This window comes from Electrophorus electricus, unplaced genomic scaffold (genome assembly GCF_041902795.1).
Source record: "Electrophorus electricus isolate QZ-2024a unplaced genomic scaffold, ASM4190279v1 Scaffold44, whole genome shotgun sequence".
NCBI classification, from domain to species: domain Eukaryota; kingdom Metazoa; phylum Chordata; class Actinopteri; order Gymnotiformes; family Gymnotidae; genus Electrophorus; species Electrophorus electricus.
The window spans coordinates 525184-551933 of record NW_027658735.1 but is presented as its reverse complement, the minus strand read 5'-3'; the positions used below and the strand labels follow the sequence as shown (position 1 = coordinate 551933).

At 40.8% G+C, this 26750-nt stretch overlaps 3 pseudogenes; all 3 read right to left on the bottom strand.

Annotated features, from left to right (window-relative positions):
* Window positions 1–2212: 2212 nt before the first annotated feature.
* LOC145656059 (voltage-dependent L-type calcium channel subunit alpha-1D-like) lies at window positions 2213–6980 on the bottom strand (annotated as a pseudogene).
* A 747-nt stretch (window positions 6981–7727) lies between these two features.
* Window positions 7728–15369, bottom strand: LOC145656058 (voltage-dependent L-type calcium channel subunit alpha-1D-like; annotated as a pseudogene).
* A 49-nt stretch (window positions 15370–15418) lies between these two features.
* LOC145656056 (polyadenylate-binding protein 1A pseudogene) lies at window positions 15419–16056 on the bottom strand (annotated as a pseudogene).
* Window positions 16057–26750: the final 10694 nt, after the last annotated feature.

Here is a 26750-nt window from a genome sequence, read left to right as displayed (position 1 = left end):
CTTTTAAAAATACACTTCCATGGAGATGGTGCCCTACAGGGTAGTGTTGGAACAGTGTGTACAGGCTTAGTGTCATGTTGTGGCCCCGCCCCCTCCTCAAACATCTTGGTATGTGTGTGTTCGTCTGTGTTGCCACACCCTCTCGTGCCGTTCACCTGTTCTCTGTTATGTGTAATCGGCTTGGGTGTATATATGTCTCGTGTGTCATAGTACGTGTGTTGGTGTTTGAGATGTGCATAGTATTTGAGCTTTGTTGTATGTTTTGCATGTTTGTAAAAATAAAAGTGCGTTTCATCTTGCCTCGTCCCCGCATCCTGCTTATCCTCGCAACGTCACAAGTAGACCACTTTAGATGTAACTTAGAACCTCCAGTGACCTCTGTATGTGTTTCTTTAGTTGTATGAGCTCCACTGGAGGACTCTGAATAGTTGACAATGGAAGAGGGGTATATCAGATTCACCCCTTCTGCCTCGGTGTGACAGATTAACACACTGCATTAACGTTTAGAAATAAAAACATATGGTAAACACAGTCTAGAAAATATTACCTTGTAACAATTCATTCAGTATATGAACTGTTTTCTGTGTCCTTATGTCTATAAATTAAAAGTAATAAAACATTTAAATGATAAATAAATTACAATGAATGTATAAATGTTCACAAATAAGAAACTACATTGGTCTGCACTTTTCTCCACAGATTCAAGGAACTCATGAAAGTTGGAAGCTATAGAAACACATAATACAGAATTATAGACTGACTGATGTGTGAGCAGAAAGATCACTGTGATGTTCTCATATCTAAAGCACTCAAAGCATTGATGTTATGTAAATGAACTGTGATCTGATTGGTTTAAGGAAATAGATTCACCTACTTTGAAGTTCAAGTTTTTATCAAAAGGTTAGAACTGGTTGACTATACTTTGTCTGTCCTCCAACAGGAAATTTAAACATTTATATCCAAAGTATTACGCGATAGAAATCAATTCAAGACTACCCGTTATTGACCGCTAGAAGGGGGAAGATACGAAGAAATAAATGAGTCCAGCTCCTCCTGCCCGACTTTACGGTGAGACTCTGCTTTTACGTCATTAAAACGCTAAAGATAAAAGGCCGCCATATTTGTAGTTCCACAACGTGAAAAGGCGTCATTTTGTATGCCAAAGAATGAATAAACACCATGCCATGCCTTGAAGACGACGAAATTGCAATCTATTTAGCTAGCCATAAGAATAAGAATAGCTGCTTGATTTATATAATCACAAATATATTGTGTTATGCCTCTTTTCCCAGTTAACACTCTTTTTATTACCTCAAACTTATGCTTATTTTGCATCTCTTCTAGGTATTTTAGCAGTATTCTAGTTCAGTGGTATCTTTGTCTCTAACCTACTGTACTTGCTAGGATACAATAGATGACAAAGTATTTTTGTAAGTCACTCTGGATAAAAGCATCTGCTAAATGCCAAAAATGTAAATGTAAATGTAAATGTAAATGGAGGGTTGTATTAATACAGAATCCTGTTGTTGTGAAGCATAGTGTCATAGCATTTAAATTGATACTGTATGTATATCAACTTGGCAGCTCAGCTCAGCCAATCAGATTTTAAGGCCAGATCTCTCTATGGCTTTTTATACTTCCAGCCAGCTGCTTCAGCAGTGCGCAGTGCTGTTGCACAAAGTCCAGGGAAGCGTCTCCGTTGCAGAGGATGTCTGCTCAGTCAGCTGTAGCAGGCAGTCTTCACGCAGGAGCACTCAGAGGCCTGGATCAGCTTCTTTGAGACCGACATCCCGAACCATGGAAAACTGTCCTATGAATACGGTTATCGATTTCAGCAAGAGTGCTGAACATGTGGAGACTCACTCAACCAGCCAAAGAAAGCACAGTGGACTAGCTAAAAAAGTGCAGAATCTGGTTACTGAAAATGAGCGTGATTCCTGGACAGCTATTTCCCAAACCCAGAGATTCCCGATATGGCAATCAAGAAATTCAGCAATGACTACACCAAGAAGCCTTATGATGACGCCTGTTGAGGAAATCTGTTTGAATCTGGACACCCTATTTGCCACTCCACGAAGTTCCAAGTGTTCATTTTCAACTAGAAACAGCCCTACTTCTTTACTGATGTGTTTTGACCTACCTGGTGTGCCCATTTATGAGCTGGACCACACTTTGACTGTCCGGGACAAAGCTAGAAGTTGCTCGCCTGATCTTAAAATGGACACAAATCCACAAAGCCGCAAGTGTGCATCTGCGCCTTCGGCTGGACGCGGAGCTGCTCTCTTGCCCTCTGCTTTGGACTTTCTGCCACACGATGTTCCTCCTTCTGAGCCAGCCCAATCTCGGACCTTCCTGGATGAAGCTAACAGTACAGTAACAGAACAGTAACAGATGAAGCTCTTACTTGACCTGGATGAACTGAGTGTGAGGACGCCTGAGCCGTTCGACCTGGAAGAGCAGGACAGCTGTCGTGGCAGTGTAGCCTCCTGGCCTGCACATCCGTGGTCTGAAGACAGCCCTTGTGCAATGCTGAAAACCAGCCTTAACCTTGACTGAACATTTCAGTTAGCCTGATATCGCAATAATATCCCAATATCTTATGGTATTTCAATAAAAAGCATGAATAAAAATCACAGCAAGCCGTATAGTTACTGTAGGACATATACATACACAGGGGCAGCTGTTATAAATGGGCTAGTGGGGCTAAATCCTAATCATAATCATCAATACCATATTCTTACCATTCAAACCTTCTTATATGTAGTTAAGAAATGCATTGAAGCAGATTATTTTGGACTTCTGTGGACCCAAGAACAATAGCATCACTTAAAGGTCATAATAAAAATACAAATTGGCTAAGATGGACTGATTTGATCTAGCCACAAGCTGCAGATTCACACAGCCTATCTAGCAAGCACATTCTGACATATTACATACACTGAAATCAGTGAAATACTCCACTAATTAGATCTTCTTGGGCTAATTTTTTTAGGCCCACAATGTCAAGCTCCACCTTCTTGATATCTACATTTCAGTACTGTTTGAAAAGGACTGGCTATAAAAAGCAAATCACTGACTATAAAAATGTAGAAATGTAAGAAAACACATGGAGGGCTCATTAAGAGTGAGTACATTCATAACACGTGGTCAGTGTTTGTAGTCGTTTTTGTTTATCTAAATGTATCCTAGTCTGTTTATGCCTGGGAACAACCGCAAAGCATTAGTTATCTAGCTTTCATTGCTTAAAGCCAGAATGTTTATATTTTTCTTTGGTTGCCTGTTTGTTTTGTTTAGTTGATGATGTTAAAAACATCTCTGCCACATATTTGCCATATAAAAGATAAGAGAAATATATGTTTCAAATATGATGTGAGCATTCTACGACATTAAAAGTCGCATCCGTTTTTCTTTGTTTCAATAGGCCTTTATTCTAACAGTCATATATGCTAGCATAAATAAATAAAATGCTGAATTGCATAGATCATTGAGTTAAGGCTGCTGTCCTTCCTCTGAGTGTTGTGGAGCCTTTTGGAAGTGCCTCATTATTGCTGAAGAAACCCTTATCTCTACAATATAGCACATTTCCAAGCAGGAAATAAAATGTAGGAATATCAAATGTGCAATCATGAGGTTTATAATTTTTGGTTCCTATATAGATGCAAATGATTCTGAAGCCAAGCAGACGAAACGGTGCTTGTCCAGTTTCTCTGTTCACTCTGATTTCCAGACCTAAGAGGTTCAGTGTGAGAAAGGTAGATGTGTTCAACACTGCACTGAAACCTCAATGGTGGACATTTCCATCAGATACTCTTATATCAGCTTGTATTGAAACAAGCTGGTGATATGGAGCTGAAATGATAGCTCTTCATCATGAAAACAGAGGGACTGGGCTTGACAACATGACATGATTTATAGGGGGCGTCAGGGTGGGCATTGACCATATGCCTGTCACATTTGGTCCTTTATATTGATTGGTTGTCCTTCCTGCAGCAGTGGTCTTTGGGCCACCTCCCATCTCAACCCCCTCACAGGCTGATGCTTTTATCCAAAGCAACTTACAATTACAACCGAGTACAACTTGAGAAACTGAGGGTTAAGGGCCTTGCTCAGGGGTCCAACAGCTTGGCAGTGGTGGCACTTGAACCAGCAACCTTCTGATTATAAGTCAATTACCTTAACCCCTGAGCTCGGACAGTTCAAGAGGAAGGTCAGCTAGTTCACTATGTGACATTAAATCACTTCAGTGGTGTATAATTATGCTGGAGTGACTTCTCATCATGTTTATTGGCAGAGACATTGAATTTGACATTTTTGGAGTAGGTATTATAGTTAATGGACTGGAGTAAGTTCCATTACGTAAAATTGTATTTTGAATGAATGAATTGAACAAATGCAGTTTGTCACATTTTTTACACTGAGGAAGTAATAAACTACTTCTGATTTCACACAAATACTTAGTTTTACCTGGATTATATTTTTTATGGGTGTAAAGCAAACTGTTTTGTATTTGGCATTCAACTCATTCAAACAAGTCTTCTGTTTTGTTTAGCTGTGTAACGTTGAGCGGTAAGGAGGCAGACACGTGCGGAGAAGAGCGAGATTTAATAGGGGCAAATACAAAATCAGTCGTTTAGGCAGTCCAGGGTCAAAGAGCCAACACAGAGAGCGAGGCGATACATGATTAAACAAAACAAACACACAAAGGCACGAAAGCAAACAGGGAAGCAGGCTATAACTAAGGCTAGGGAAAACTCAGAGCTAGGAAACACGGAGCACAAACCAACACAACCATACGAATAAACATGCAAACATTCAATGAACTAAACACATAGACCAATCAGTCAAAATTCAATAATTCAAATGAACAGCAAAATCTAAGGGAACAAGGCAGGGTTTAAATATATTCAACTTCACAAAACTAGAAACGAAGGACAGGTGTAAGCAATCAAACAAGGTGAGGACAAAATCAAACTATGGAACGGAACAGAGCTAAACACAAGACAGGGAAAACACGGAACACCGAAGATGAAAGGGACTGATCGTGACAAGTTGTTTATTTTAAGAGACTTTTCTTATTCTTTTTGTATATTTCCAATTGCTCTTTAATAAAGCAAAGTATTACTTATCTGAAAAATCAGTTAGTTGATGCCATAATCGAGAGAATACTCGATTACTAAAATATCCTATAGCTGCAGGCCTAGTGTGCATATATAAAATATGGCATTGAAATAAATGGAACCAATGCTAAAGTATGGCTCTGAAACAGAGAAGGTCTCTTCTGTGATAAGCTCTGGAAATAAACTGATGCATACCGACATTTGTAATGTAATGTAAACCTGACATTACAAATGTAAACCTGGAATTACCGTTACAGTATCTGAACCATAACTGCTGCTGATGCAACAAAATGGTCCAAAATTAATTATGGAAATAACAGAGCGCCCTTTAACTTCATCACCACAATGGCTGACACATGGCAGTTTCATAGAGGAAGCCTCTTTCTGTCCTCTGCATTCTTATGAATGACACTAATATAGTACACACAAATATTTGCCAAGCAAAAAGACACTTAGAATGATACTATCAGCAAATCAAAGATGGCCCAGAAGCTCCAGGTGACCATGAGTTGATACTGTACCTTGCTGCTGGCAGGAGTCCACAGACAGCAATGAATGCATCTGTGTTTTGTCTGCTGCAGGTAAGTAGGTCAAGAATGGCTCACCTAGTGTGTGTGTGTGTGTGTGTGTGTGTGTGTGTCTGTGTCTGTGTCTGTCTGAGTGCATGAGCGTGTGCAGTACCTTGCAGGCCACACGGTGGGGACAGAGCATCCCAAAGCCCAGAGGAAGCTGGATAGTCCTAAGCAGGGCCACCACGTCCAAGTGCTTTGTGAAACCCTGTGAAGAATGCTGGAGTGAGAAAAGTGGACGATGAAGAGAGACGGCAAAGCGAGACATGGAGGTGGAGCTTACTTATGTAGGTGGGGCTTACTTATGGAGGTGTATCTTACTTATGGAGGTGGGGCTTACTTATGGAGGTGGGCCTTACATGGCTTCGGGATCATACTCTGACCAGATCCTTTTGAACTCATCCAAGTGATGCAATCCCAGAATCGACCAATCATGTGTCAAGTAGTCAAAATTGTCCACGATGACAGCAACAATGAGATTGATAATCTGGGAAAGGTGATAAATGGACACAGCAAATAAAGAGGAATGTAAGCATCTGAATTAAATTCACATGAAAGTAAAAGAATTGTGCATTACCAAGAAAGCACAGAGCATGAAGAAGCTGATGAAATAGATGATGGCAAAGTTGCTGCCGCAGGTGAATTCCTTGCCGGGCTCGTAGTCCGACTCTGGATCACAGCGTTTCCCTGGCAATCTGGCCAACATAATCTCCTGCCAAGCCTCGCCCGTGGCACACCTATGTACGCACACACACACAAACACGAGCACACACGCACACAGGTGGGGATGAGACTCATCCAACCTGAGTGCAGTTTTGTCTACGCTCCCGCGGGCTGTGAGGTCCACAATGACTCCACTGCTGTGCCTCCTGCTGGCTCCTCTGCTCCAATGTCTGCTAGGGAGAAAGACAGTCAGGCAAGCACCATGTCCCTGAGATGCCTGCACAGCAGTGGGTTCATATTCGGTGCTCTTCAAATGACGTGTATTTGTATGTTCACACTCATCAGAATCTGTATTCCCTCCCCCACCCACCTGCATGCCAATCACAGCATAGATGAAGAAGATCATGGCGATGAGCAGCGCTACATAAGGGAGGGCCTTTGGGACAAACAGAAGAAAACAGAAGAAAAAAATCTCATTTGAATTCTCAGCTTTTGTGTGTTCAGGTAGAGAGAAGAAACTGAGGGGTTTTTTGTTGTTGTTGCAGTGACCATTGACCTAAAGAGATTTCACAAAGGTCCAGAGGCGTGTGCGGATGCCCTCCCCCTTGCTGAGCATCTTAACCAGTCTCATCACACGAAACAGACAGAAGAAAGCGATATACACCCGAGAACTGTCTTCAGAGCTCTGTGGAAAAGGAAGTAAGAGAGGCAGAGGCTATATAAAGAATTTCTATGAGTAAGATTATCTGATTGCTGTGCCTAATGTCTAGTAGATCTCCAAGTTTATAAACTTGCAATAATATCACCTTCTGGACAGTCTTAAAAATTCAATTGCAGTGATGATTATGACAAGTATATAGTTGTAAATAATTTTTGCTGATTACTGATTATAAATAATGATTCTAATGAAATAATAATCTAAAATACTAATGAGAATATTTCTGAGAAATCATACGATACTGTATGGCAGGTATGCCACTGCCATAGTTTCCCCACCCTGACATCATGGTTGCCGTGGTGCTAGTGCCATGTGGATTTGTTGTTCTTTTTTGTTTCCACCCTGTAATATGCTTTGTTCTAACTGTTCTTAACACCTGTTTTGAGTTTTCCCCTAAGTAACCTGTCCTGCTGTGGTGCTTGTTCCTCTACTTCTAGTCATGTTTTCTGGTTTTATGTCTCAGTCTCAATGTTACAGCCAATACATTTTCTATACTTCTATATTGATAGTAACAGTATGAAAGCAGACTGGACACTCACAATGAACTCTGTAACCACAATTTCCACCACACTCCCCACCACAATGAGAGCATTGAAGAAATTCCAGGCATCCATGAAATAATGCTGGGGACAAGACAAATGGCCAAATAACTAGCTTCAGTTACAGCATGACATAGCATGAATAGTGGAGGAGTGTGATGATGACAAAACCCACGAAGATGTTCCTCATGAAGAAGGCAATGATGATGATATAGACGATGAAGAAGATGGATATCTCCACGCGGTAGTTGTAGAATGAGCCATGGTTCTCCCCGTTGGCATCGATGGCCTTGTAAAGGAGTCTGAGGGAAATCATGAAACAGAAGAGAACAAGTGTAACCCAGGGGAGGAAATATGTGCTTAGTTGACCTTTGCCCTTTGACATGGGATCACATCATTGTGGAGACTTACGTGGGTCAAGCCTCAAAGGTGGAGACAGTGAAGAGGGCCATCATGCCCATCAGCACGTTATCAAAGTTAAACTCGCTGTTGAGCCAGAAGTGCTGGCGCATGATCGGGTGAGTCACATCACCATCTTTATATACCACAAATGTGCCTCTGCATTACATGCAAACACACGCACACACACACACACACACACACACACACACACACACACACACACACACACACACACACACTATGAGAACAACACAGAATCAATGAATCATTGCCATTTGATAACACACAGACACCTTCCCTAAGTAGTGCTTACTTGCACTGCTTCAGTGTGTGTTTTGCCTCATCTGTGCGGCAATAAAATTTGCCCTGCGATACAAAATGTAACATTTACTCTCAACAGCACCCACAAGAGCACCTACTTTGTCAAAAGTGAGACAAGTCATAAGTGCAATTCATGTATTGCTGGTGTCATTACGAAGTAAGGGAGGTGCAGGGGGTGGTACGTGTGCACGGGGAGCAGAGAGCACCTTAAAGAGCTGGACGCCAACGCAGGCGAACATGAACTGAAGCAGAGCGGTGGCAATCATGATGTTCCCGATGGTCCTGATAGCCACGAACACACACTGCACCATGTTCTGGTCAGACGGGCAGAGAGGCAGTTATCAGGGATGGCAGGAGAGAGGCGTGTGGCACGCATGGGCACAGGCACAACGGGCAGTACCTTGAGTCCCTTTGCTCTGTTGATGGCTCGGACAGGCCTGAACACTCGTAGCACTCTCAGGATCTAGTAAAATGTTGTGATCTATATTGTCAAATGCTGCACGCAGTTCAAGCATTATAAGCACAGAGACCTAACCAAGGTCAGAAGCCAACAACAGGTCATTAACTACTTTATTTAGTTCTGTTTCTGTACTGTGATTAAGCCTAAACCCTGACTGAAAAACTTCATGTATCTGGTACTGATTCAGATATGAGCTTAGCTGCTGAGCTACAGCTTTTTCTAGGATCTTGGAAATAAATGTAAGCTTTGAGATCAGCCTGTAGTTTGACAGCTGACATGGGTCGACGTTAGATTTATTGATAAGTGGTCTGATTACTGGTAATTTGAATGGTTTAGGGATGTAGCCAAGGTTCAAGGAGGAGTTTATTAAATTTAGAAAAGGTTCAATTACTTCAGGTAGGATTTCCTTAAGAAAGTGTGCAGGCAGTGAATCTAGTAAGCATGTGGAGGATTTTGAGCGCAAGATCAAAGATGTAATTTCTGTAATTTTCTAGGTGTAAAGGATTCTAGAGTCACAACTAATAAGGCGATTTTTTAAATTGCTGTGATTCATTACATTTTGGCACTCATAAAATGTAACTGGATCCAAGTTCTAAAAGAAATTGTGTTTGCAATTTATTTGTACAGTTACTTGAAAAACCCTGGTAGCGCAGTTAACAGGTTTGATGATTTTCCTGTGCACAAAACTGTGATGCCAGGGCTGTCCCAAGTCTTTATGAAGCCCTAAGCAAAAATCTGAGTCGCCATTGCAATAGCATAGGACATAGATGTCAAACTCAGGGCCGCAAGCCAAATCTCGCCCACAGTGTAATTATATTTGGCCTGCGAGAAAATACTATATGTCTACTAGAGCTGGCCCACCGGTAGACAGTGAATTCACCGCTAATACTACAAATCCCAGAATGCTCTGCTGGTGCATTGGCGTGTCAATCAGGACCCACAAACGCCCCCTCCTCTGTTGACATTCATTAGCAACCTCATGCCACCAGCTGCACAACTTGCAGCTTCAGGGTCAGGGCCATGTCATCACAGACATGTATGTTGCAGTGAGGGCTTTTAAAACAAAATTGTGCCTGTGGCCAATTTTATGGCCAAACCATAAAAATGCAGAGCTCTACTGCCATGTTCCCAAGTGCACAGTTTGCTGAAAAACTCAAGTTACTCAGTGCCGAGTGACCTGGCAATTTGCTGACTTTGATGCCCAGAAATGTAGGTTTTAACTGCTTAGTAATCCTTTTGCAGTTGATATGGAAAGCCCACCAACTAACCTCCAAATGGAGCTGCTTGAACTCCAGTATAGTGACACGCTGAAGTCAAAGTATGACGCTGTGGGCGCTGCACAGTTTCCACATTACATCCATGACACAATGCCCCAGCTGCTCCAATGCTCTCTATGTTAGGCAGCACATATCTGTGTGAGCAACTATTCTCCTTGATGAAGATGAGAAAAACATCACACAGGAGTCGTCTCACTGATGAACACCTTCACTCAATCCTGAGGATTTTCTCAGCTCAGAGCCTGACCCCAAACATTGATGAGCTAGCATCCAAGAAGAGATGTCAGGTATCTGGCTTGGACCAGTGTGCATCAGAGTAGATCAGAGAGTAGCAAACTGAGCTTGAATGAATGTTTTCTTTATGCACTTTTCCTCGCTACTCCAAAGCATGGACTTGAATGGGTGGATTTTCATTGAAGGAAATTATTATTATTATTATTATTATTATTATTATTATTATTATTGTTAGCCTGTGAAAAAAAAGGTTACCATTGAAATTTAACTCATAAGGCTACAAATAAAGAAAGAGGCATAAGATTTTTAAAAACATTTATTTAAAAAATGAATGCCACAGATGTCTTTGATTTGACATTTGATTTCACGTGTGTCTATAGTATTAAACTTTGCTTGTTCCAGATTCAATGTTTAAGCAAAACATTGTCCAAGTTTTTAATTTTTGCCCACTGTGTATTTGAGTTTGACTCCCCTGGCATAGGACAATAAATAAATAAATACAATGACAATGTTCCCCAACTCTGATGATTTTTTATTTATTTTTTTCAACAGGACAATGCTCCATGTCACACAGCCAGGTCAATCAAAGTGTGGATGAGGGACCACCAGACCCTTTCATAGCCAGCCCAATCTCCAGACCTGAGCCCCAATGAAAACCTTTGCAATGTAATCAAGAGGAAGATGGATGGTCACAAGCCATCAAACAAAGCCGAGCTCCTGGAATTTCTGTGCCAGGAGTGGCATAAAATTACCCAACAGCAATGTGAAAGACTGGTGGAAAGCATACCAAGATGCATGACAGCTGTGATTAAAAATCAGGGTTATTCCACCAAATATTGATTCTTGACTCATCCAAAGTAGAAATATTAGTACCGTGTTGTTTGTAAATGCTTGTTTTCTTTGCATTATTTGTGGTCTGAAATTTCTGTAACTGTTTTGTTATTTTGACCATTAGTCATTTTCATAAAGAACATGCTCTAAAATACAATATTTTTATCTGGAATTTGGAAGACATGTTGCCAGTAGTTTATGGGATAAAACAAAACTACTCAGCCTGGTCAAACTCATACACATCAATTGTAAAACTAGAGAAACTGATCATTTTGTAGTGGTCTCTCATTTTTTTCCAGAGCTGTAAATACATTTAAGTGCTCTGGGGAGCCAATTGGTGGCCACTTGGAGACCTAAGCAGGCGTTCATTTCGCTTATATGGCGGGACAAGTGTTCTGTTGTTATCCAACCTATCGCAGTCCTACAAAGAGTTAATGCACTTATGATTTCTGATGTTTATTTTAGATGCATTTTGGGTTGTACATGTAACCGGGTGATTATCGGTTGTGCCTACACAAAGCTGGTGGAACAAATAGGTCGTGGTACCTTTAAAACCACCAGGTGGTGCCATCGCGATAACAAGCGGGATTAACATGTTTATCAATAAACGAACAAGGAACATTTTGCTCCTGTGAGTTGCCTTTTTGTGAGTTTTAAGAAAAAGGTGAAAAAACCTTGGATTATTCCCTTACCAACACAGTAAAGATTTAAGATTTGTTTTAGCCGTCTAACAAAAGGGTTGTTGAATGATTTTGTGGGTGTGTGCGTGCATGAGTTGTAAGATAAAGGTTGGAGTTTTCCATCAGTGTTGCAGGTTCACCTTCCATGAACCTTTCTATCTGTTTAGGACCAACCGGAAGGCAGTTGTTTTGGGACTTTATTTTAGTTTAGTTTGTTGACGCTTCTGTAATAAGGGACATAGAAAATAATTGTATACGGTCAGTGGAAAAGTGAATATGTTCTTTTCTGTTTAGTTAGTTTGTGTAGCTACTGTGAGTGAGCGCAGATAAGTTCCAGTGTTTAGCCTACGTGTGTTGTGGAGTTTAGCACATGTTAACAAAGTAAGTACAGGCACAACAGGTCAGCGATCATTTTAGAAGATGCTTTCTAATTGTAATCCTTCACACTACAGTGTGGAAGCATAGTTTGTTTTTTTGTTTTTTTTTTAAATTTCCAAACAGCCACTGACATATTATGTGTACACTAGCTTGTGTGTACTACAGGAAGTTTAAAAAAGAGAAATACATATATTTTCAATTGATGTGCCTGGTTTCCTCTTACTCTCATGTATGTATAGGAAAGGAATGTCCCATTGGGTCTCAAATATTCACAGGCCATAAAACTTGCTACCAGGAGTGGAGTATTCCAAGTAGCTAAGAGGAACTAAAGGGTTTTTTTTTTATGTGCAAGTATAGAGTGAAGTACCTAATGCGGTAGTGCTGAAGAGCAGGTTGGCATTTAGTGGGAGACCGAGTGGTGTTCTGGTGTCTGGTTACAACTGTTTTGATACCACGTCAGAGCTACAGAGATCATCGTTGTGACGCAACAGGACAACGACAGGAACTTTAGGCCAGAGGGACTGTGCCAGCCAACTCATCATCAACTCCTATCCTTCACCAAGCTCGTAGTAGGGACTGTAAAGACTGAAGTTTGTACAGTATCACAGTCAGGTGAACAAGAATCACAGTTGCAAGAACAAATTAGGGAGTTGCATACTAAACATGAGGAAGCTATGGCTACGATAGATTTTATGTTTATGTTCCCATGGAGAAGCATATTCCCCCATTTTGTGGCGAGCTTGAGAAAGATGGTAGGCCTGTCGATGATTTCACTGAAGATGTCGACCAGATGATAGGAATCAGTCTGACCATGACCAGTATGATTTTATGTCCCTGCTAAGAGGTCTGGCTCTAGAAGAGGCATGTATGTGCAGCAGTGCTGACCTTGATAATGCTAGTGACTAGTTAACCTACCTCAGAGAAGCATTTTCAGACAATCACAGTGTACCCCAACTGTTGCATTGTTTTTACAGCTGTAAACAGCAGGAGGGTGAAGACATAAGAGAATTTTCACATGCCTTGGCGCAAGCCCTTAGCTTGCTACTGAAGTGGTGTCGTAGTTGATGAGAGATTGGCACTAAGGGATCAGTTCATAGAGGGAGTCAGATTCTTCTCTTAGGAGAGAGCTTTGCAGATATGTGCAAAACAACCCAGAATCCTCTGTGATGGAGGTGCGGGAGGAGGCTTATTTGTGGTTTCTAGAGGAGTCCTTAGTTAAAGCCAAAGCTGTAAAGTTGAGAGGTGGTAGTAGTACTAGTCGAGCACAGTGTGCAGCTCATAAAGTGCAAGAACTAATGTCAGTCACTCTGGAGGACGTCCTTAAAGTGATAGCAGAGCCGTGCCATAGTTGAATTAACTAAAGCAGCTAAAGACCTCACAGTACAGAAAAGTAGTACTGCTAGCAGACCGAATTCACAGCCAAAGTATCCGTTGGATGTGCAACCAGTCTGTTTCAAATGTGAGGTTCCAAGGCATATTGCAAAGAACTGCCCACAGAAGTGAAGCATAAGAAATGCAAACCCAGTGTTCTCTAGCTCCCAGGGAAACGAGACCCCCCAGTTGTTGTTCCCCCAGATTGCCTGACTCACCCCATTTACTCAGCTAGTACACAACCCTCCTGTGATCAATTATTGCAGTGTGTTATTGGAACATGTCCTCTAGTAGAGCTCAAGATTTGCAATGTTGTTACTCCTTACCTGTTGGAGAATAATAATCAAGTGAGTACTCTTACGGAGCAATTTTTCTGAATGCATTTATATGGGGAAGATGAGGATATGTTGCCCACTATAGGTTGTGTTAAATTGACAGCCACTAATGGGCTCAATACACCATACCCTGGGTATCTCGAGCTGGAGGTTGAGGCAATGGGCCTAAAAATTCTATTTGTAATCCTTTACACTACAGTGTTGGCGGCATTTGTATTCTGTATAGCTACAGCACCTCTACTTAACACTCATGTTGTAATCTGATCTAGAAAGTTGCCAGCCCTTTTAAAATATTAGGTTTATAGTATAATAGTTGAATTAAACAGACACAGCTTTAATCGCAATTATTTTCATGACGATTAATCTTAAACCAAAAAATGAGCTCACTGAGAGCTGTAGTTCTTTTTACAGACACACCCAGTAAAACTGCTTGATCAATTCTTGATAGCCACTGACCTATAGGATCAATAGACTAGTACAACCAAATAACCTTTAATGTGTTGCTTTACTGCAATGCATTTTAGAATTGAGATGTTAGTGTGTTCTGTTCTTGAAAAGGTTACAAAAGCAGCTGGATAAAGCTTTGATTGACATGCTAGTCATGGACTAGAATCTAATATGGTTATAATAAATTAATTCAGGACAAGTGCAGCATAATACATTTTTTAAATTAACATTAGTATAAAAATGTGGGTTCTTTGTTTTATTCTTAGACATATGATGGTGCCTCAATAATGCTTAACATTAACCTGCAATAAAGAACAGGACCAGCTATTCTCTTGTACTAATTCTGAAGTTTGCATCTTTATTTTATATTTGAATGTTTAACAGCTGACTGGGGATTTAGGAACAACACCCTCCCAGGGCAAGGCCTTCACCAAAGGCATGACCATGGCCAGTGACTTGGGCAGGTCGGCGGTGTTCTACACGACGCTTGGGGCAGACACTTGGGACTGAGCGGTCTGCATGTGGACGAGTCTAAGTCCTGCACAGTCACGCAGGTGATGACGTTTGCCTATTGGCTCACGCCGCAGCTGGAAGGTGGGGCTAAGGAAGGGGAGGAAGGATTAAACCACAAGATGAGCAACAGCAGGGAAACTGTTAGGAAGGATTTCATAATGGATTTAAAAAGACTTGAGTTGCAGTGGAGCAGCAGGTGGAACAGCAGGGGTGTGAGAGGTCACGGCAAGGGCACCTGGTGGGCGGGACCTAGGCATCGGTGTCGTCCTCGTCCTCTTGAGTCGCTGGGGATGGTGATGTTGCTGACAGCCAGGCCGGGCGTGAGATGATGATCGGCTGTGACAGGTCGCCGATGCCTTGCATGGCGGAGGAAACAGGCCTGGGACAAAGGGGCACGTCAACACTCAACACACACCGCACACTCGAGTGAACACACAGCCTATCACCAAATTGTGATGCCAAAGAGCCATCCAGCACTTGTTAGAACAGTTGTACCCACTATGCAGACCGACATACTAGACCAGTAGGTCTCAGTTCCAGTTCTAGGGTTTCCTTGCGTTGTATTAGTGTGGGGTTTTAGCCTTAATGCTAACCATGTCGTCCATGTCCTCTCTAAGGTTCTTGATGTACGCACTGGGGAACTCCTTGGCCCTGGCTCCCATCTCAGCCTCACACTCCTTGCGAGACCTGAAGCAGCCAATGAACACTTTGCGGTCATTGAGCATCATGCCATTAAGTTTCTCAATGGCTCTCTCCGAAGCCTCGCCGCTCTCAAAGTGTACAAAGCCGTAGCCCTTAGAGCCGTTCTCATCACAAATCACCTTGCAGGAAAGGAATGGCAAAGTTGCAGAATGTGTCATAAAGGGCTCCGCAGTCAATAGACTTGTCCAGGTTTTTGAGGAAGATGTTGCCAATTCTGCTCTTCCTCAGAAAGGGGTCTTTCTGGGACCACATAATGCGCATAGGCCTGCCTTTGATGACGTTAAAGTTCATCATATCCAAAGCACGCTCAGCATGGCTGCTGAAGGTTCACATATGCATATCCAGGTGAGCAACTGGTCATCATGTCCCCACACACTCGGATGGAGACAATTAGACCAGCAGGGCTCAGTTTCTCGAATAGCATGGCCTCCGTAACGTCTGAATGAAGATCACCTACGTACAACAAGGCCATCGGAGCACTTGGAGCACTCGGATTCATCTTTGTGAGGGACGTCGTTGAACCTTTCTGGAAATCGTAGGTGAAAGTAGTAAATGAACAAAATAAAATATTAAACGACTTAACCAAATAATCTAAATACACAAATTATACAACAGTTTTCCAAAAAGCAACAACAATTCAACAGAGCCAGGGAAGTGTCGATTGACCAAAGCGATCAAAGGAACACTTTAGCTTTAGAATTCAGATGACAGATGACAACTTAGTTGTTACGTAAGAGTTATTTTATGTAAATGTTTATTTTTTAATATTATCCAAATGCCATTTATTTATTTATTTTTATCGTTAATGATTAATTATTCAATTATTTAAACTGATAGCCTTAATAACATGAATGAGAGGCTTGTTTCTCTACTAGCCTATTAACTGTACTAGACTTTAACAATGCCTTACATTTCAAAATATTACCCAGTTAAAGTATTTTCCAAAAATCGTCCATATGCTGGTCACACTGGATCATTTACCACATGGCTCAAAATAAATTCTTTTACATTGATAAGCACAGCAACATTCATGGCAACAAAAATCTATCACATTAAAGATAGTTAATGGGATTAAATCAGTTTGCCTTGAAGAAGGCATTTGTTCTTTGACGTTAAAAATACTCGCCTGGAATTAAACCTAGTAGAGTTCCACAACGAGGTGCAATTTGTAAAAGGACGTCTTTTTCTCTCAGAGTAAGAAATCTGCAGAAATAAATACATCAGTTAAATTTTTAAATATATAGGTTAAAAATCCAAGTATAAAGAGCAGATATATTATCTGTGCTAATTAATGAATGTATTTAAAGTATACATTTAGTAGGCCTAAAAATATAACTGGTATGTAAATCATATCTAAATATATTTATTTAGAGTAAATTACATGCGACATATTGAAGATTTTGATTTTTTTGGCCCGCTACCACCATACCGCCTCATCGGGAACTGTTACACTTTATTTTTTATTTTTTTTTATTTATATCTTAAAAATAATCACCTGGAATGTAAACCTAGCCGAGGTCCACAACGAGGTGCAATTTGTAAAAGGACGTTTTTTTTTTCTCTCAGAGTTAGAAATCTGGAGAAATAAATATTTTAATTTATTACCCCCCCATCAGAGGACCTTTAGAGCTTTATTATTAAAAATAAGACAGACAGATGAACAGACAAACGCAAAATGTATATATAATATTTTTAAGTATTCGCCATCTGCACCATTACAGGAATAGTGTGTGTGTGTGTGTGTGTGTGTGTGTGTGTGTGTGTGTGTGTGTGTGTGTGTGTGTGTGTGTGTGTGTGTGTGTGTGTGTGTGAGTGTGAATGTGAATGTATGTATATGGTTATGTGCGAGTACATGTATGTTGGATTGTATATGTACACGTATTAGAGTGTGATATTTAGCGTTTATGGATTGGCTCTGTATGGATTTTATCAAAGGTGTCCAGTCTAGATTATTGGTTCTGTTATTGATTAATTCTGAGAATTATTCTATTGATATATAGTCTATTAATAGATTTTTCTATTGGGTGACACTAACATTATTTTTTGTTTTCCAGTTCATGAGTATGTTTTTTTGTTTGTTGTTTTTTTGCAATAATATTTTTATTATATCAATATAATAATGTTATACATAGTATCCTGTCCTATTGGTTGATGATCTGTCTCCTAGGAGACATAAAGATGGTGTTGGATGGATATGGTTATTTAAAGCATGGGATATGTTGGTGATGACAACTTGCCAAAATTGCTTGATAGATGTGCTCTGCCGAGTGGTATGAATGTAATCGTCAGATGTGTTTTGAGTAAAGTATGTACAGATTGCTGAGCTTGTGAAACCAATTTTAAACATCCAATGTGTAGTATAATGTACTCTGTATTATTTTGTACTGAATGCATTGTAGGTTAGTGTTCCTGTCATGTGGTAATGATTATTACACATTTTAATCCAAACTGCGGCATCGGGGGCTGGTAATAAATCTTCCTCCCATTGTCTCGATGGGAGAGTAACTGTGATATTTGATTTCACTATTATTTTGTATATCTTGGATAATAGGTTTTTTGTATTAGGAATGTTTATAAATTCTGATATGGATGTAGGTATCGGAATTGATTTTTGAACACATAGGTGATCTTAGCTGATGGTATTGTAGGAATTGGGGGCTTTCTATACCATATTTTGGGGCTAGTTGTGGGCATGACATGAAAGAAGTCTTATGATAAATATGTTTAAGGTGTGTAATGCCTTTTTCTATCCAAGATGTAAAGTTTAATATTTTTGTTCATGGTAAATTCTGGATTTTTCCAAATGGGAGAATGACTAGTTTGTGTGAGTGTGGAGTTTGATATCTTGTGGAATTTCCACCAGACTGTTAGTGTCATGGCCACCTTCAAACTGTTGAAACATGGATATTTTTGAATATGAGTCTGGGCACATTTGAAACACCTGCCGCAAACATTACTGACATTATATCTTGTTTATGTGATTGGCTGTGTTTCTCTAGCCACAAGTACTTTTTGATTTATTTATTTTTTAATTTGGTAATTTTATATATAACAGCAACAAATGACATCTTAAGTTTTATGACAAAATGTGCAAACAAGCTGGCCTGAGAGGTGTGTAGCGGGATATGACTCAGTGCATCTCTGGTGCTGCTTTTGATGAGTACAGTGTCATGAGTGTGTCTGTCCAGCAGTGCAAAGAGGAGATACAGCTTCTTCTCCCAGAGGTTTCCGATAAATATGTAGATATGTTAGTATGTAATAGAAAGACAGCTGCCCATCCTCATAGTCTAGGTACATGCCCACATTCCTGGGCAATTGTGTCAGGGGCAGAGGGGTCTCAGGCTTGGTGCAGGTGTACAACTTCTGGATGCTCCTCCAGAGCACCCAGAAACCCTCACAGTGGGTTTCTCAACTTGCTCAGACTCAAATCTGAATATCGGCGTCCGAAAGGTCTTAGAGAGGAACAAAAAACACAACTCATTTGATTAAATTGTTCCAGTATAAATATGGTTATCAAACATGCTTTTAAAAATACACTTCCATGGAGATGGTGCCCTACAGGGTAGTGTTGGAACAGTGTGTACAGGCTTAGTGTCATGTTGTGGCCCCGCCCCCTCCTCAAACATCTTGGTGTGTGTGTGTTCGTCTGTGTTGCCACACCCTCTCGTGTCGTTCACCTGTTCTCTGTTATGTGTAATCGGCTTGGGTGTATATATGTCTCGTGTGTCATAGTACGTGTGTTGGTGTTTGAGATGTGCATAGTGTTTGAGCTTTGTTGTATGTTTTGCATGTTTGCAAAAATAAAAGTGCGTTTCATCGTGCCTCGTCCCCGCATCCTGCTTATCCTCGCAACGTCACAACTAGACCACTTTAGATGTAACTTAGAACCTCCAGTGACCTCTGTATGTGTTTCTTTAGTTGTATGAGCTCCACTGGAGGACTCTGAATAGTTGACAATGGAAGAGGGGTATATCAGATTCACCCCTTCTGCCTCGGTGTGACAGATTAACACACTGCATTAACATTTAGAAATAAAAACATATGGTAAACACAGTCTAGAAAATATTACCATGTAACAATTCATTCAGTATATGAACTGTTTTCTGTGTCCTTATGTCTATAAATTAAAAGTAATAAAACATTTAAATGATAAATAAATTACATAAAATGTATAAATGTTCACAAATAAGAAACTACATTGGTCTGCAATTTTCTCCACAGATTCAAGGAACTCATGAAAGTTGGAAGCTATAGAAACATAATACAGAATTATAGACTGACTGATGTGTGAGCAGAAAGATCACTGTGATGTTCTCATATCTAAAGCACTCAAAGCATTGATGTTATGTAAATGAACTTTGATCTGATTGGTTTAAGGAAATAGATTCACCTACTTTGAAGTTCAAGTTTTTATCAAAAGGTTAGAACTGGTTGACTATACTTTGTCTGTTCTGCAACAGGAAATTTAAACATTTATATCCAAAGTATTACACGATAGAAATCAATTCAAGACTAACCGTTATTGACCGCTAGATGGCGGAAGATACGAAGAAATAAATGAGTCCAGATCCTCCTGCCCGACTTTACGGTGAGACTCTGCTTTTACGTCATTAAAACGCTAAAGAAAAAAGGCCGCCATATTTGTAGTTCCACAACGTGAAAAGGCGTCATTTTGTATGCCAACGAATGAATAAACACCATGCCATGCCTTGAAGACGACGAAATTGCAATCTATTTAGCTAGCCATAAGAATAAGAATAGCTGTTTGATTTACATACTCACAAATATATTGCATGTACATACATCTACATTTCAGTCGATCAAAATGTTTCACGTACTTAGAACCGCAACTTTATGTTACAGTGGTCATATCAGAGATATAATATAAAATATAAAACGCAATAGGTGTCGTGTTCTGTAATAGAACATTTTAACATTTATATCCATATTACACTGCAGAAATCAATTCAAGACTGTAGAGTCGTCGTACCAAATGACGTAAACTCAATATAAACCGCTGACTTAATTTAATGAACAGTATTAAGATAATGAGTGAGTACAGCGAGTCTCATCTTACTGATGCCTGTTCTAACTGAACATAGGCAGACTCCTGCATGCTGACTGGTCTAGTCACCAAACACCTGCAGCTATGGCAGCTCGTAGCAGGCAAACAGGACAGTCATTTATTCAAATGATTTACACTGACAACAGTTCTGGAATGTTACCCCTGCTGACATCAGAATTAATAAGATTCAAGTTCAGCAAATGTTAGTGCATTTGACAATGGGACAGAGACGGAGCAGGACGAAAATCCACCCTCTGCCGACTGAACAAGAGCAGCAGAGGATGAGCAATGACTGGCCCATTAGACCAATCTTGAAGCGTGTGGAATTCTGTATAGAAAGTGCGTTATAAGTATAAAGTGTTACAGTAAGTGTTTTGGCCCCTGACTGCCATTAGGACAAGCCAAGACAACCGCTCACTACGTTAGCTTATCTACTTGTTAAATCAGCCTGAAATTAAGATACAGATAAAAGTGTTGATTTTTATACTAACATTTTAACAACTTGAGCCAAAGTATTCAGAATGTAAATGTTTGGTCTAGCAGGTATGGCCCACAACTGATGCAGAGAGTGCATGACATGGCAGAGGGGATTCATGTTGGCAAAATGCCCTCCTACGAATTAGTCTCAAATACTGAAGCAAAAAAGAGGCCGAATTCACCTGATGGAAGTAAGTCTAAAAGGGCTTCTTGATGATGTTACCCTGGTGACTTGCATACTTTCCAGATGCTCAACAACCATTAAAAGTAGTGCATTGCTAAAAACTACTACTTGTTGTGCTGGAGGTGTTGAAAATATGGTTTCCTTGTCATTGTCAGTTTGATTTTATAAGGTTCTACCTGGGTATCGATAGGAGCTGAAACTGTGCATTTGTTGCCCCTCTGAGGAGATGAGCCAATGAGGAAGATGCCCGTGTTCAAATTTGGCTCTAGACCACGCTTTGAGCCGGTGCACTTTGTCAACGGTTGAAGTTGCAGCAGCATTGGCGGAGTGGGACGCAATGGTGAGAAGGAGAACGAGAAGGATCTCAGGAGTGAGAAGCTGAACAGCGGCAAGCAGCGAGAGGCTGGAGACAAAGCCTCTCCTCTCCCTTCTCTGACACAAACACAGTCACGTGTTATATACTCACATAATCCAAAATCCAGCATCTTTTATTTGCTGTTAGCTGGCAAAGAGTAATCAGTATAGTCAGATTCCTTTAATGTAAACACTTGGGAAAATTCCTGCCATGAGATCACTTTGGACACAGGGAAGATCTGATATTAAATATTATGACAGGGTGAGGTCATGACTGCTTAAAAAAGTTTATAATGAAGGTCATGAAAGGTCAGTTTTGACTAATTACAAAAAACAGCATGTAAACATTAGAATGGGAAATTCAAGTGGTCTGAGCGAAGCGAACTGCGAACGAGGCATAGACCAGACTAGCCAGGACCAATATTTTGAAAGGGATCAGAGGAGGATGACATCAAGAATAATTCTGATGATCAAGTGGCGCACGGTCAAGCAAATTGCAGCCAGATACAATGCTGTTGCTCCAACTAACATGTCTGAATGCACAGGTCATCGTCCCTTAGCACATTTGGATGACCTGTTCAGATGACCTGTTCGAGTGTCATTGCTGTCTGAGGCAAACAGAACGGCAAGGCTCCAGTGGGCAGAAGAGCAGAAAACTAAACAGTGGAACATCATCTTGTCAGATGTATCCAAAATTCTGTTGCACTATGATGATGGGAGGGTAAGAATTTGGCATAAGCAGCATGAAATAACGAGTCCTTCCTGTCAGGTGTCAGCAGTTCAAGCTGGTAGAGGTGGCATAAAGGTGTGAGGAATGTTTTCTTGGCACACCATGGGTCCTCTGAAATCAGTAGACATTTGAACAGAAGGGCTTACCTATGTACTGCGACCGAGTGCATCCCTTCATGCAGCTGCTTAAACTATGGCAGAAGGACACTTTCAACAAGACAAGAAACCCTGCCACAAGGGTTGTATAATCACGGATTTGTTCCAGTATTAAGACAGCAAATTTTCAATGTTTCCCTGACCTTCACAATCCCCAGATCTTAATCCTATAGAACATCCCTGGGTAAAGGTATAACAGGCAGTTTAGAACATGTCAGTCCCTCCATGTAATTTGAGAGAAAATATCCTATGAAGATTGGACCAATATTCCTGCAGGGTATTTTCAGCATATAGTGGAAACTATGCCAGAAAGAATTGCTGCAGTTCTGGAGGCCAAAGAAGGTCCAACATGCTATTAAATGGGTGTACTTAAGCCAGATACACTGTGTCCTATAATGGGATGTTGCTAGAATGTATGTGGATGTTGTTGGAATGGCCGCAGAGTTGCGGCAGCAGTACAGGTAGTCTGTAATCCTTTCCCCCATCCGAGTGAGTTTGCCCTATTACACGGGGTCGAGTTATGATGTGAATGTTTAATTACACAGGATGGATTGTGGGCGACGGAACCGAACAGCCTTCAGGATTCAAATAGAGAAAGGTGAAACTTCTCCAGCCTTTGAGTTAATCACAGGACTATCGCATAGCAATTAGGGATAACAGAACAGCTTTCGGGGGGTTTGGGTGGGGTGCCTTATCCGCCCCTTTAACAGAGTGGTCACAATTCAAATTTCCCTTCTTCCATTGTTTACAAGGCATTATACATGTGGTTTATTTATAGTGCACGGAGTAATATGCAGCGAGTCTGGTCTGTCTGCTTTGGAAGAGAAACATTTGGCCAAAAGAGCAAGACACAGCCAGGAGGATGATTGGTAAGAGCACATCATAATATGCACCTTAAAGCTGTGCTCTACAGCTAGGTCCTGTTCCATGACTGCATATATAAATTTACTACTGACATTGCCATTTATATCTGGCCATTTACAGTGCACTCTTGCTCAATGCAGCACTTGAAGCTGATTTTCCATTGTGTAGTTATTATGTTCAAGAGATGTTTGACCCGGTCAGGGTGACACACTTTAGTGAGGGCAGCAGTATCCTAGAGGACACTACAGACAGTGACGGAGACATCTCAGAGCGCGAGGTGAGAGGTTGAGTTTTTTGTTACTCTCTCTACGACATACTTTTCATGCCAGGTACTATTGTCCAGTTCAGCCCAATTTAATTTACTGCCTTGTATTATCATATATAAATTGCTGAACATCTTATCACTCAGTTTCAAACATCCCCTCAGCTGTTTTAAGCCATTTCGGTTATTCAGAAGTACTGCTAAATGGATGTGGTGGGAAAATGAGAGCACATCAAACACAGACAGCTTTATGCATTGAGTAGTAAAGAGTAAAAGTTTATTGAGTTTGTAAAGGGAAAGAAATGTGAGTTCCACCTTCCAACTATAACTTTTCTAGGATACGTGATCAGCCATGGTGAAATCACTACGGATGATAAGAAGATCAAAGCCATCTTCCAGTGGCCCATTACTATTATAATTAAAAAACTCCAGAGATTCTTGGGATTTGCAAACTTTTACCGATGCTTCATATGGAATTTTAGCAGCATTGCAGCTCCTCTCACAGCCCTCCTGAAAGGAGCAATGACCAAGTTACTTTGGAATCAGGAGGCTGATCAAGCATTCAGGAAACTGAAAGAAGCTTTTACCACGACTAGCATACGTCGACATCCTGATCCTTCCATTCCATTTGTCGTGGAAGCTGATGCTGCTAACATCGGGGTAGGAGCTGTACTTTCACAACGATACGACAAGTCCAAGTTACAATAGATGATTAAATAGACAAGTGTATATAAAATAGATGATGGAATAAACAAGCCATACAAGACACAGTCATCCCAATGGAATGTCTGTCGGGAAAACATTACCTACCTTGTGCTGTGACCATCTGTTGAAGTGGGCTCATTCTTCGCTGGTTCAGGGCTATGACAAGCGATATTTATAAGTATGTTTCTTCATGTTCAATTTGCAGTCAAAGCAAGATGCCTAAGACCCTACCCACAGGAAAGCTCATGCTTCTTCCCGTACCAGAAAGTCCTTGGTCTCACATCACCTTAGATTGCGTTACTGACCTCTCTGTCCTCACTGTAGTTGATGGATTCTCCAGGGGTGTGTGGTTCATTGTGTTTCCGAGTATGCCTACAGCCTGCCAAACTGTGGAAGCCTTGTTTAACCAGGTGTTCCGTATATTTGGCATCCCAGAGGACATAATATCATATTGGGGACATCAATTCACATCTCGAGTTTGGGCTTCCTATATTGAACACATCGGGGTAGCTATTAGTTTTACATCCACAGTCAAATGGCCAATTCCTACATTGTTTTTATATGAACAATCCATCAGACCGGTCCAAGTTCCTCTTATTGGCAGAAATGGCCCAAAATTCACTTACTAGTTCATCCACTGGCTTGACTCCTTTTTATTGTATTTTAGGTTATCAGCCTCAAATGTCCCATGGACTTCCATATCAGCTGGTTTCCCCGCTGTGGATGAGTGGATGCAGCGGAGCGAAAGGGTATGGGAGGAAACAGATCAGTGTATTGTATGAGTTCTCTGAACGTATAAGGAAATTGCGGACAGGCACAGAGGGGAGAACCCGATATACCAACCTGGTGACAGAGTGTGGCTCTCTACACAGGACTACCGCAAGCCGGGGTCATGTCGCAGGTTAGGTCCCAAGTATATCGGTCCATATGAAATTACCAAGCACATTAATGAAGTCACATATCAACTCAACTTACCTGCTCACTTTTGTGTTTTGAGGTCATTTCATGTGTCCCTTCTTAAGCCTGTTGTTCCTGTTGTGGCCTTTGGATGAGATCACCCCTGAGGTCACTCCTGTATTAAGTATGTTGGTTGCTGTCATTAGAGTGTATTGTTTCTGAAGGTTTTTTTGCATTATGCAATGCCTCTTCGCAGAGTGTGATTTTCAAGAACTTTAGTAAGCAGATGACTTATTTGCATCACCTTTTTTGGTAGGACAAAGCCCATCCATGAGCCAAAGGAAGCTGAGGTAGGCCCCATTCCATGAAAACACAGGGAGTGTGTGAACCAGGATACCAACACAAGCATACATGCAAGCTGACACCTACCCTCCCCTTGTCCAGTGGTTTGGCCAGTAGACAACTAATGAAAAACATTTCAAAAGCGTTTATACAGAAGCCAATGTTCAAATGGCTCTCTGTGCAGTGAGGAAACATATCATAAGGAAGTGCAAATTCCACTAAAGTTTAAGTAGGATCACTGAATTCAAAGTCTAGAGCACTATTACACTATGACTTCTAACAATAGCGTAAAAACAGTAATGTCATTCGTTTTTAGGAAAGGAATGTAAAAGTTTATGAAATATTCTTAAAAAGAGGACAGTTTGATGAGGAGCTTGGTCTTGCACAGCTACCAAAACCCAGGACTGAACTAGGAGTCTTTTGATATTCAATCTAACACTCACCCAGCTGAGCTATTTCAGCTAGTGACTAAATACTTTTGCCTGGTTTCGATCAAAATGTTACCAATGAATGTAGCTCATGTTCATGTCAGAGGAAACTGTCACCTTTATCCCTGGTGAGCTAGTGGCTAGGATTCTCTTTCAAACTTAATTTTTATGTGGAATAAAAAGAAATATGAATACCTCTCTTTATGACCTCCTAATGCTCATGGATACCAAGTCCAGTATGCATACAAACATCGTCAGTATACTAGGAATACAGAGTTTGAAAAATGTTTGTCAGAAGCATCTGAGCTTTATTGCTGGTGGGTGAGTGGCTAGGATTCAACACTTTCACCACTGCGACTTGGGCTTGATTCCTGGTCAGGGGACGCTCTTTTTGCTCACTTAAAAAAGAAGCTTGTATGTGAAAAAACAAACTTCCTTTGAGTCAGATTTTAACTGACAGACTAAGGATAACAGTTTTAAATTCTACAGTCCTCCACTCTACCAACTAAGCTATTGAAGGCAACAGACATGTAATCCCATAAGTCCAAACACCAGTATGTTGGCAAGAAACACGGCCAGTTATGGATGTTTGAATTGTTAAGTTCATTTGACACAAAGAAGAAACATTGCATTGTACGAGTTGGAGATGTTCAACAGATATCTCTTGATTACATTTGGATGCATACTGGACTTTGTGTACAATCAATAACTACTGGTACTAACTCAAAGT